The sequence below is a fragment of the Heterocephalus glaber genome, unplaced genomic scaffold (assembly GCF_053883595.1).
Source record: "Heterocephalus glaber isolate CG9 unplaced genomic scaffold, H.glaber_assembly_v1.0 deba00001859, whole genome shotgun sequence".
Lineage (NCBI taxonomy): Eukaryota > Metazoa > Chordata > Mammalia > Rodentia > Bathyergidae > Heterocephalus > Heterocephalus glaber.
In genome coordinates this window covers 1,082,198-1,094,144 of record NW_028258500.1, presented here as the reverse complement: position 1 = coordinate 1,094,144, position 11,947 = coordinate 1,082,198, and positions in this window count along the sequence as shown.

The window sequence follows — 11,947 nt, the reverse complement described above, 5'->3', positions numbered from 1 at the left end:
GAATGGAAGCAGGGAAGGTGAAGTGTAAGGGTCAGGGAGAATGGATGTTGCTGGAGACACCTGAAGGAGGTCTCAGCCTCCTATGAGCCACCACAGCAATGGCTAAAGGTTAAAGAGTAGAGGGAAGGAGAGTTATAGTAAAGCTGAGTCTTGGGTCCTGATCAATGCTGCTCTAGGAAACAAAGCATATCCAGCAATTTTGAATACCATAGTAAGAAGTAATATGGAACTAGGGAGTTTTGAAATCATCTTGTGAATTACTGCTGAACACCCAACATGATGGTGCCAGGCAGGGCTATTAGGGGGCAGGTGCTGCTTTTCTTGTTAAAATAGAAGAAATTAGTACTGAGACCAGGAGCAATTAGTAAGCAATCCACAAGGTCAGTGAGAAAACATAATTCAGAGGAAAGAATATTAATTGGTGTCACACTAACCTCAGCTGCACATAATTCAGCAGGGCCTTGCCATTTCAGAGACCAGGACTTAGCCTCAGTGACAGCCATTAGCAAAGGAGCAACATTAGCCCAACTCTGCTAGCTCACATGTCCTTTTGAGTCATGCAGGGCTTTGGTCTGACTCCTCGTGTAAAATAATATAGCCAAATTAGTGAAGTCAAGAAGAATGGGCCACTCATATCCCACTAGTATTGGCCAGTGATGTTTCCTACAGAGAAATCACAAAACGAAACAGAGAAATCACAAAATGAAACAGAGAAATGGATAATTTAAAACATTTTATAGACCACTGCTCCCTATGCAGAGGACAATTCGGGGCCACCATAGCACTGCTCCCCATGAAGAGGAAGGGGTCCTGGGCCACTGTTCCACTGTTCCTAGTGTAGAGGAGGCTTCCGGCCCACCATACCACTACTCCCAGCTTAGAGGAGGCTTCTGAGCTGCCATAGCACCACTCCCTGTGCAGAAGAGGAGGCTTCTGGGCCACCATACCACTGCTCCCAGCACAGAAGAGGTTTCCAGGGCATTTTACCACTGCTCCCAGTCCAGAGGACATGGGCCATGAGGGCACTAGGACCACACAATCACACACACATGCACACACACAAACACACACACCCATCTAAATGTGAAGGCACATAAACAAGTGTCAAAACCAGTCTTCCAGATCACCTGCAGCAACCCCAAAGGGAAATAAGATGGAGCACCCTGATACTCAACCACCTGGACTCCCTGAACTGGCAACAAATGATGATCTGGAAAAAATGAAATCAGAAATAATTTATCAGATAAGAGTAGAGATTGTGCTCATAGTGCAAGACATGATTAATAAATCTAGAGAGGAGGTGAGAAACATGATGTAATCCTGACATAGGAAACAAATGGAATCCATAAAACAGGTGGAAACAGATTCCCAGGAGATTAAAAACTACACTGAATGTCTACACAGTAGAGTGAACCAATGTGAGGACAGAATTTCAGATATAGAAGATAAGATTCCAATTAGTGAACAGGAAAAGAAAAATTGTTTTAAAATTGTAAAGGACCATGAGAAATCAATCCATCAGCTGCTACATGATGCAAAAAAAGAATAGCATAAGACTGATTGGAGTCAATGAAGAAACAGGAGAGAGTGCAGATGACATTAAAAAAAAGAAGGTATGGCAGAAAACTTCCCAAGCAAGGGGAAAAGAACTTGACATACAGATAAGTTAACCATATAGGACTCCAACTAGTGTTCATCAAAAAAAAAAAAAATCTACACATAGGCATGTAATTGTTAAAATTCCAGAAACTCCAGAGAAGAAAAAGTTCTACAAGCAGTTAGAGAAAAGAAACAAATCACATACACAGGAAAGCCCATCAGAATCACAGCAGACTTCTCAATGCAAAACCTCAAGGCAAGAAGAGCTTGGAGTGATATATTCCTAGCCCTAAAGGAAAACAACCTCCAACCCAGACTGATGTACCTTGCGAAACTGTCTTTCAAAATTGATGGAGAAATAAGATACTTTCATGACAAAGAGCACCTTAGGAACTTCGTGAATACCAAACCAGCACTCCAAAAACATTTAGACAATATCCTAGGAAAAGACAATGAGGATCACAACCCCAGAAAGCACAGCAGAATGAATCCGTTGGGTGCAACAAGAAATTAAATGCAAAGCGGAAGAATCCAACAAAAAGAAGTCATGACAGTGTCAATATGTACCCGTCATAACGATCAGTGTTAATAGTCTCAATTCACCAAGCAAAAGAAATAGACTGGCAGAATGTGTCAAGAAGCAAGATCCAACAATATGAGGCATACAAGAAACACATTTAATTCAAAAAGAAACTCATAGAATGAAAGTTAAAGGGTGGAAAACAATACTCCATGTGACAGGAACCCCCAAAATTCAGGAGTAGCTATCCTCTTTGCAGACCAAGTGGATTTCAAACCAACAGTTTAAGAGAAATAAAGAAGGACACTACATCCTTGTAAAGGGAACAATCCAACAGGAAGAAGTGACAATCATAAATATCTATGGACCAAACACTAGTTCCCCAAATATATAAAACAAATACTAATGGACATGAAAAGTCATATATGCCCTAATACAACAGTAGTGAAGGATGTCAGTATCCCACTGTCACAAATAGATAGTTCAACCAGACAAAAGATAAGTAATGAAATACTAGAACTCAATCAAACTCTTGAACAAATGAACTTAACAGATGTTTACAGAGTCTTCCACCCCACAAAATCAGAATGCACATTCTTTTCTGCTGCACATGGGTCGTTCTCCAAAATAGCCACATACTAGCTCAAGAACATGTTTAAATAAGCACAAAGGAATTGAAATTATCCCCTGTATATTATCAGACAATAGTGCAATGAACTTGGAGATCTAGAGCAAAAGAAACCACAAAAACTTCATAAACACGTGGAAATTGAACAACACACTTCTGAATAACCTATAGGTCACAGAGGAAATTAAAGAAGAAATCAGACAGTTCCTTCAATTAAATGACAGTGACAATACAACATATTGCTATGGGACACAATGAAAGCAATCTTACGAGAGAAATTCGTAGCAGTGAATACACATATTAGGAAAGCAGAATGAGCCCAATGAAACAACCTGATGCTGAGCTTCCAGCTTCTAGAAAAAGAAGAGCAGGACAAACCCAAAGCTCATAAAAGGGAGGAAATTATAAAGATCAGGGCAGAAATCAATGCAATGGAGACTAAGATAACGAAGCAAAAAAAACAAGAGTTGGTTCTTTGAAAGAATAAACAAAATTGACAAACCCTTAGCCAACCTTGTCAGAAAAAGGAAAGAAAAGGCCCAAATTCATGCAATTAGGAATGAAAAGGCTGAAATTACAACGAATCCAGCAGAAATCCAGAGGATCATCAATACCTATTTTGAGAACCTTTATGTCAATAAAATGGAAAAAACAGAAAAAATGTGCAGATTCCTAAATATGTATGAATTACTAAAGATGAATAAAGAAGACTTAAAAATTCTAAACAACCCAATATCAATCAATGAAATTATAAAAGGATTAAAAACATACCAACTAAGAAAAGCCCATGTCCTGATGGCTTCACTGCTGAATTCTTCAAGACACTTAGAGAGGAAATACTGCCACTACTCGTTAAACACTTCAATGAAATTGTAATGTAAGCAATACTCCCAAATCCATGCCTGGAAGCAAGCATCACCTTGATCCCCAAAGCAGAGAAAGATCCAACCAAAAAAGAGAACTATATGCCAATTACACTAATGAACATAGTTGCAAAAATCCTTAATAAGATACTACTGGAAAATAGAATCCAGAAGATTATCCAGAAGATCATACACACTGACCTAGTGGGATTCATCCCAGGGATGCAGGGATGGTTCAACATACACAAATCAATCAATGTAGTACACTATATCAATAGAGCCAAGGACAAAAGCCATATGATCATCTCAATAGATGAAGAAAAGCATTTCACAAAATCCAACACACATTTATGATAAAAACCCTACAAAAAATTTTAAGAGATGGTCTCTACCTCAATCTGATAAAGGCCATCTATGAAAAACCAACAGCCAATATCATACTAAGTGGTCAAAGACTGAAATCATTTACACTAAAATCAGGAACAAGAAAAAGGATGTCCACTATCACCACACCTGTTCAATATAGTTTTGGAAACATTAGCCACAAAAATTAAACAAGAGAAAGAAATAAAAGGAATAAAGATAGGAAACAAAGAAGTCAAATTGTTATTATTTGCAGATGACATGTTACTCTATATAGAAGATGCCAAGAATGCCAAGAAAAGTCTTCTAGAGTTAATAAGAAAATTCAGTAGGGTATCTGGATACAAGGTCAACACATAAAAATCAATTGATTTCCTCTACACAAACAACAGACTCACTGAGACAGAAATAGGGCAAACAATTCCTTTCACAATAGCATCCACAAAACTGAAAAACCTAGGAATCAACCTAATGAAAGAAATCAAAATCCTCTTCTCTGAAAACTACAGCACTCTTAAAAGAGAGATTGAAGATGATATTAGAAAATGGAAAGACATCCCCTGCTCCTGGGTAGGAAGCATCAACATACTTCCCATGGCCATACTTCCAAAACTGCTATATAGATTCAATACAATCCCAATTGAAATTCAAGCAGCATACTTCACAGACTTTGAGAAAACAATCCAGAAATTCATTTGGAACAAGAAGATACCCAGAATAGCAAGACCAATTCTAAGCAACAGAGACATGGCAGGTGTATCACAACCCCCAACTTGAAACTATACTACAAAGCTACTGTGATAAAAACAGCATGGTACTGGCAAAGAAACAGACCTGAGGACCAGTGGAACACATTAGAAGATGCAAAAACAACTGGAGACACGCTCAGCCACTTCACCATCAACAAAGGGGCCAAACACCCTCACTGGAGGAAAGATAGCCTCTTTAATAAATAGTGCTGGAAAAATTGGGTTTCAACTTGTCAAAGATTAAAACTAGACCACTATCTCTCACCATGCACTAAACTAAAATCAAAATGGATTAAAGATCTAAATATTAAAATAGAAATGCTGAACTGGCTGGAACAGAGGTTAGGTAGAACTCTTGAAGACATTGGTGTAGGAAAAGATTATATGAACAAAACCTCAGTTGCCCATGTACTAGCACAAATAATCAACAAGTCAGATCTCTTCATATCAAAACCTTCTGCCAAGTGAGAGAAACAACTAACAGTGTGAAAAGACAACCCACAATGTGGGAAAAATTTTCACCTGCTGTTGCTCAGACAAAGGTTTACTATTTCAAATCTACAAAGAACTCAAAAAAATCAGACCTTCCAAATTTAAAGACCCAATCCAAAAATGGGCATCTGAAATGAACAGACATTTCTCAGACAAAGAAGTAGAAATAGCAAATGAGTGTATGAAAAAATGTTCAACATCACTGGTCGTTCGAGAGATGGAAATGAAAACAATACTGAGCTTCCGCCTTACCCCAGAAAAAATGGCCGCTATCATGAAATCAACCAATAACAAATACTGGTGGGGATGTGGGGAAAGAGGAACCCTGCTCCACTGATGGTGAGAGAGTAGACTGGTGCATTCACTGTGTAAATCAGTATGGAGACACCTCAAAGAATGAGGATTGCCAGTTTCATTTGACCCAGCTATTACCCTGCTGGGTAGCTCCCGCAAAGAATTTAAAGAATCATACCACAGTGATATATATATGTGCACCTATGTTCATAGCTGCACAATTTGTACTAGCTAAAACTTGGGAGCATCCCAATTGCCCATCAACTGGAGACTGGATAAAGAAAATGTGGGGTTTTCTTAAATAAAATGGAATACTACTCACTCATAAAAATGAGAAGTTAGAGACATTTATATCTAAATGGATGCACATTGAGGCAACACTCTTAAGTGAAATAAATAGGACACACATGTGTAAATACCAAATAGTGTCTCTAGTGTGAGAAACTGAAAGTGTAAATAAGGACTAAAAGGTATAAGAGATAATGTGAAATAAGAAGAAAAGGAGCAAAGGGGAAGAGCAAGTGGGATGGGTAGGGGAAAGGAAAGAAGGGAATGGAAGTAATAAGACAAAATGAAAAATTAGAGACAAAGTCTTTGTAAATAGGGTGGGATGGAGTGGTTGAAGGGAGGGTAGATGAAGGGGGAAAATAAGAACCAAGAGAGAATATGTAAAGGTGCAATTTTTCAATGATTGATGTCAGTATATTGTATACCTAAAATGTACCAATAAAATAAAATTTTAAAAAACATTTTACATAGGTTTTAAAACTGTAAATTGTATTACAAAACAATTATATTAGAAAACATCTTTCATGATTGGCCTTTCAACCTCAATGGACCAGGATTTTATAAACCTGACAGAATGCCCAAAGAAGCCACCTCCTCTCAGGTAGATTTGGTCTCAAGCCTATGTCCATAATCTATTTGCATGAATGCCATCTGGGATGATGCAAAGGATTGCAATGGAGGATTCAATGTAAGGTTATTTGTGAAAGGGCCTCAAAGTGTCCAGGTGTGTAGAGAACACTTGAACATCATGCCGTCCCTCAAAAGTTCAACATAGGTAGGTGCAGCCTCATGTACCCAGGGTCGAGTTGAGTCTGACAACTTTCCCTGTATACTCTACGCATGTCCACATCTCAGTCACAGGCACTGAAACGCAGATAGCTACATGTGTTTGACCTTGGGAGAGCCACTAATTACACTGAATTGAGGAACTGCAAATCAGTAACTCAATGCCAGTGAGAAAATCACATGACAACTTCTGAATTGCAAGGATAAAATTCCCTCTCTACTCTTAGGTTCTTTTAACTCAAGACTAATTTCTAGAACTACACACTGCGGTCTATATGTGTGATGTGCATTATTTATGATTTTCTGAAAACAGAGACTAAGAGGGAAATTCCTCTCTCTTCTAACATATTTCCAAGAAAGAGAAATTTGGGGAACACTTCTGTATTTCCTGTTAACCAAAATATTGAGAATGCATGTCCCACAGATTGGCATTTTTGGTCTATACTTCAAAGGACTATCAGGGCAGTGAAACCATGCTATGCTCTAATGCTGGACAAATGCTATTTTACATTTGTTGAAACATGAATAAAATACAATGAAAATTTAATCCAAAACTTGATTTTATTAATATAATGGTATAAATATAAGTTTATGGATTGCTACAAATAAATTATAGATGTAATGAGATTGTGGGATAAATGAGGGGAAAGAAAGTGTTCTGTTTATTCCCTTTATTTCTTAAAAATTAAAGCTGGTTTTGAAATATTTATTAATTAAAAATATATATTTTTCAAATATGTAGTTAGTGGCCTTTTTGGTAATGTGACTATTGCAAACAAAGTTGTGCTTTTAGTGAATGCTGCAAAATTTTGTATAAAAGAAAAATGTATACACTGGATGTGGTGGTGCATGCCTGTCATCCCAGAACTTAGGAGTCTGAGGCACGAAAGTCTTTGTGACTTGAAGGGCAGTCTGGGCTACATAATAAACTTAAGGCCATCCTGGAAAACTTGGAGAGATCCTGGTTCAAAAACAGAAAAAGAAGGAGAGAAAGAAAGAAAAAAAGAAAGAAAGAAAGAAAGAAAGAGAGAGAGAAAGAGAGAAAGAAAAGTATAAAATTCACATAATAATTTTGACATTCAGTAAAGATTAAGATAATGCATTGATTCCATTTGATTAATTGTATACATAAAATTAAGATAAAAATTCTTCAAAGATAAAACAAATTGAAGATCTGGGAGATGTATTTGCATGGCAATGCACTTCTCATGTGTGACCAGATGTGATCTGAAGTACTGATCCCCAAAGGAGGTTACATGTTTTTAATTGCACGTGGAAAGATGTACACACTGCACTTACACACACGACAGTACAGCTGATCATGCCTTTGTAGATTCAGAGAACACCACGCAAGTTTATATCCTCTCATAATCAAACTCATTTTTCTAACTTCCAAACACACTTTTTATGAAAGCAATAATGTGTCTCCAAAATATATCTTGAGGCCCAAAACAGGGCAAATTATGGATGCAATCTTATTTGGAAATAGTGTTAACTGATGTTGCTATATTAAAGCCATCAGAGGAGGCCTAGGTCAGTCTGAATGGTGTGTTAATTAGAAGAGGAAAAAAATAGGTGACAGAAAGGACAGAGATTGGACAGATGCATTCAAGGACTAGTGGTCAGTTTACTAAGCTAAAAATAGGCAGGTCCTAGAGAAAACTTGATTTCAAACTCCTAGAGTGCACTCTTCAGAGAAAATATAATTCTGTTGCATCAAGCTACCCATTTTTCCACATTTTGCTAAAACAGCCTTAGGAATGGCTGGAAAGGAATCCAGGTAGAGATGGCAGTGCTCATGTAACACAAAAGGCAGACAACACGTGCAGATCACAGAGCATTTTTCCCTCCTTCCTCCATAATAGTTGTTATCCCAAAAATCTGCTCATACAGGGTGATGTCCTTGGCTCTCCAGAATGCAGTTTTGAAGCAACAGTAGCTAACAAGGTGTTTGGAGTGTTTGAAAGTTCAGATAAATTAGTATGTGGAACCCCTGCTATTTTTGAAATTATGAGATGCTCTGTGTTCTAACCTGTGTAAAAACCTGTCCAGGAAATTGATATAAGATCCAAATTCTTCTTCCATACCAATGCTTAAAATAGGGGATAGCTATTGGAAAGTAGCGAAAATATATTCAAATGGGAAGCAGAACAATAGATGAAAAAGGAGGAGAAAAGGAAAGCAGGAATAAAAAATTTAAAGGGAAAAACAGTTGAAGGGAAAAACTGGAAATAAAGCATTTGCAAATGAGGGGAAGAAGAAAGTGTGGAGAGAGGAATGGAAGGCAACAGAAGAAAGAATTAAGACATGTTATACATATGTACAAATTCCTCATGATGAATGTGACTATTATGTACTGCAAACACGAACTATTAAACACATGAATGAGACCTTTTCAAATTAATGCAAACCCAGGAAGTGTTTGAATGCAACTGTTGTCTGCTTTTCACATTTCCTAATTGGCATTTACAATTCTCCTTATTCACTTTCCTAGGTAGAAGTTTGTTCTTAGTGCTGGATTCTGCATCATGCAAACTAACAGAAGAGTTTACAGATGAATGTGTGATGTGCTGTAACAGTGGAAATTTTGAGAAGGAGCCTAAGTTACTCTAGACCAGGTTTAGCATTTAAAAATGATTCTGAGCAGTTACACACGTTCCAGTTCTATGATAGGATTTACTGAGCCTGGACAAAGTTGGCACAAAAGTGGTAGATAAAAGAACAGTTACCAGAGGAAGGAAAAAATCCATTAACTCAAAAGAGCAAAAATGGACCAGGGATTTAGCTCAGTGGTTTCACTGCCTGCTGCACAAATGCAAAGACCCAAGTTCGATCCCTGGTACCAAAAAAAAAAAAAATCAAAAGGGCAATAATAAACTTCAAAGCTTATGAGGAAAAGTAATAATAATAAACACAATTGATCAAGGTGGGTACATAAATCCACAAACTATGAAGCAGAAACTGTAGATTATTTTCAAGATGAGTTCACATGAAGTATATTTCAGCTCCACAAAGTAGCAAAGAATCTCTGAGATTTCTATGTAATAAGAGAAACCGGTGGCAACATACAAAGCTTTGGAAAATCAAGAATAAATATGGTAAATCAAATTTTAAAATAACGGAAACCAAAGACATCCTGAATGAGATAAAATATACACATCAAATGCGTGATAAATAACCCAGCATCCAGTACAGAATATATTAATAAGAAAACTGGCTCATTAGAATTTAGTAATAAAGAATGAACCCAAATCTATAGAGGAGAGTGCATAGGCAAAGGGAAACAGAAAACACAATGAGAGATGATTTCTGAAATGATTTCAACCACTTACTGATCCACCCTAGAAAAGAGTAAAAAAATCTAAATCCAATAACAATTACAATATTAAAAATAGGCAAAAATTTTCCAAAATAGAAGCTCTTTATTTAGTTTCATTTTGAAAATTCCTAATGAGTTCAAGCTATCATGCATTTACAGAGTACAGATATTTTCACACAACTATCAAACACTTTATCGTACAGTGGTCAGGACTTTTTTAATTCATTAAGTTTATTGGTATATTTTGGGTAAATATTATGATCTCATTCATCATTGGGAATTTTTACCTGTACATGATATTACCTTGTTTTTTCCCATTCACTTTCCCTCCCTTGCACCCCTTCACACCTCTGTATTTACAAAAGCTTTGCTTCTGTTTTCTCCTTCTTTTTTCATCTTTTCCTCTTCTTTCCATTCCTTCATGCCCCCCCCCCCAAGTTCCCCTTCCCCTCTGAACATTTTCTTCCTATTTCACAATATCAATTATACATTTTGGTCCTCATTTACACTTTAAGTTTCTCATACCAGAGAAACAATTCGGTATTTTCGCATGTATTTCACCTCAGGGTATGACATCAAGCTCAATCTATTTAGCTATAAATGTCTTGAGTTTATTATTCTTTATGGCTGAGTAGTACTCTGGTTTATTAAAAAAATCTGTTTTTATCCAGTCAACAGTTGATGGGCATTTGAGTTGTTTCCAAGATTAAGCTACTACAAATTGTACTGCTATAAACATGGGAATGCATATAACACTGTGGTATGATGCTTTTAATTCTTGTGGGAAGATACTCAAAAGGAATAGCTGAGTCAAATTGGGTCTTTTATCTAATCTAATCTAATCTCACAACTTTCCTAAATCAGATCAAGGCAGCACAAGTAGGAAAGCAAATCCCAGGAAGCTGAAACCTACAACAGGGTTAGAGTAGAGATGAAGATACTTCATGCTATGGCTCGTGTCTAGATGTCCCCCCAAAGCCTCATACAGTCATAGGTGGGATTTTCAGAAGTGGCTGGATCCAGAGTGTGTGACACTGGGATTGATTCCTGGTGAAATGCTAGGCTCAAGGGAACAAGGATTAAGTGTATGAGTGCTACCCACCCTAAGTTGTCTGGATAAAATATAAGGGATAAAAAGACATGGGGTTCACCATGCTGGTGGTCTGCAGTGTGTAGGTCACCCTCCTCCTTGTGTACCACAGCACCAAGGGGAAGTCATGGTGGCTGTGGAGGTCTTCTCCATCTTGGCCTCCAGTCCAGGGCTGCTAGGCTGCATCTTTGTCCCTAAGTGCTACATTATCTTGTTAAAACCACATAGGAATTCTTTTACTGAGTTCAAAGGTAAAACACATTCTGTAAGAAAAAAAGCCTCCTTTGATAAGGAAATAATACACAACATAACTATGGCAGCCCTTTGTCTGTTTCCAAGCACCCCCCACCCAACACCGATTTTGCCAGGAATCATAAGCTGTTTTGTTAAAGTCACCTACACTGAAAGTAACTATTTAGGCATCTTATCTGCCAATGTAACTGTCCAACTTACAAGATGTTCCTACCAGATGTTCCAAGATGTTTTGTTAACTCTGCCCTTCTTCTTCTGTGAACATGGTTACCTGGTGCACAACCCCAACCCCTCTCCATATAGAAGTCATCTATATAAGATGACTTCCATTTCTACTTGGGGCTCAGACTTCAAAGTGTGAATTCCTCTGGGCCTGTGGGCATAATAAAGTTTGGTTCTAGCCATCTCTCAAGTGCCATTTGGTTTCTTTGCCTCTGGAGACATTTGGATAGCTGTAACATTTAGGTGTAATGATGAGTTGTCACACTTCATGGTAGCATCTGAAGTTAAAATATTCTTTTATTAAAATATATCAAACACCTGAGGCAAATCTGCACCATTTTCCAGTCTTATATTTGATCACAGTATGTGATTTACTTTAATAAATAAAAGATTATTTCTTCATTCTCTAACAGTCTTACACCTGTAACTATCTGTAATTATCATATTTTTCAATTAGAACTTCGTTCTAGATTTTTCTTCTA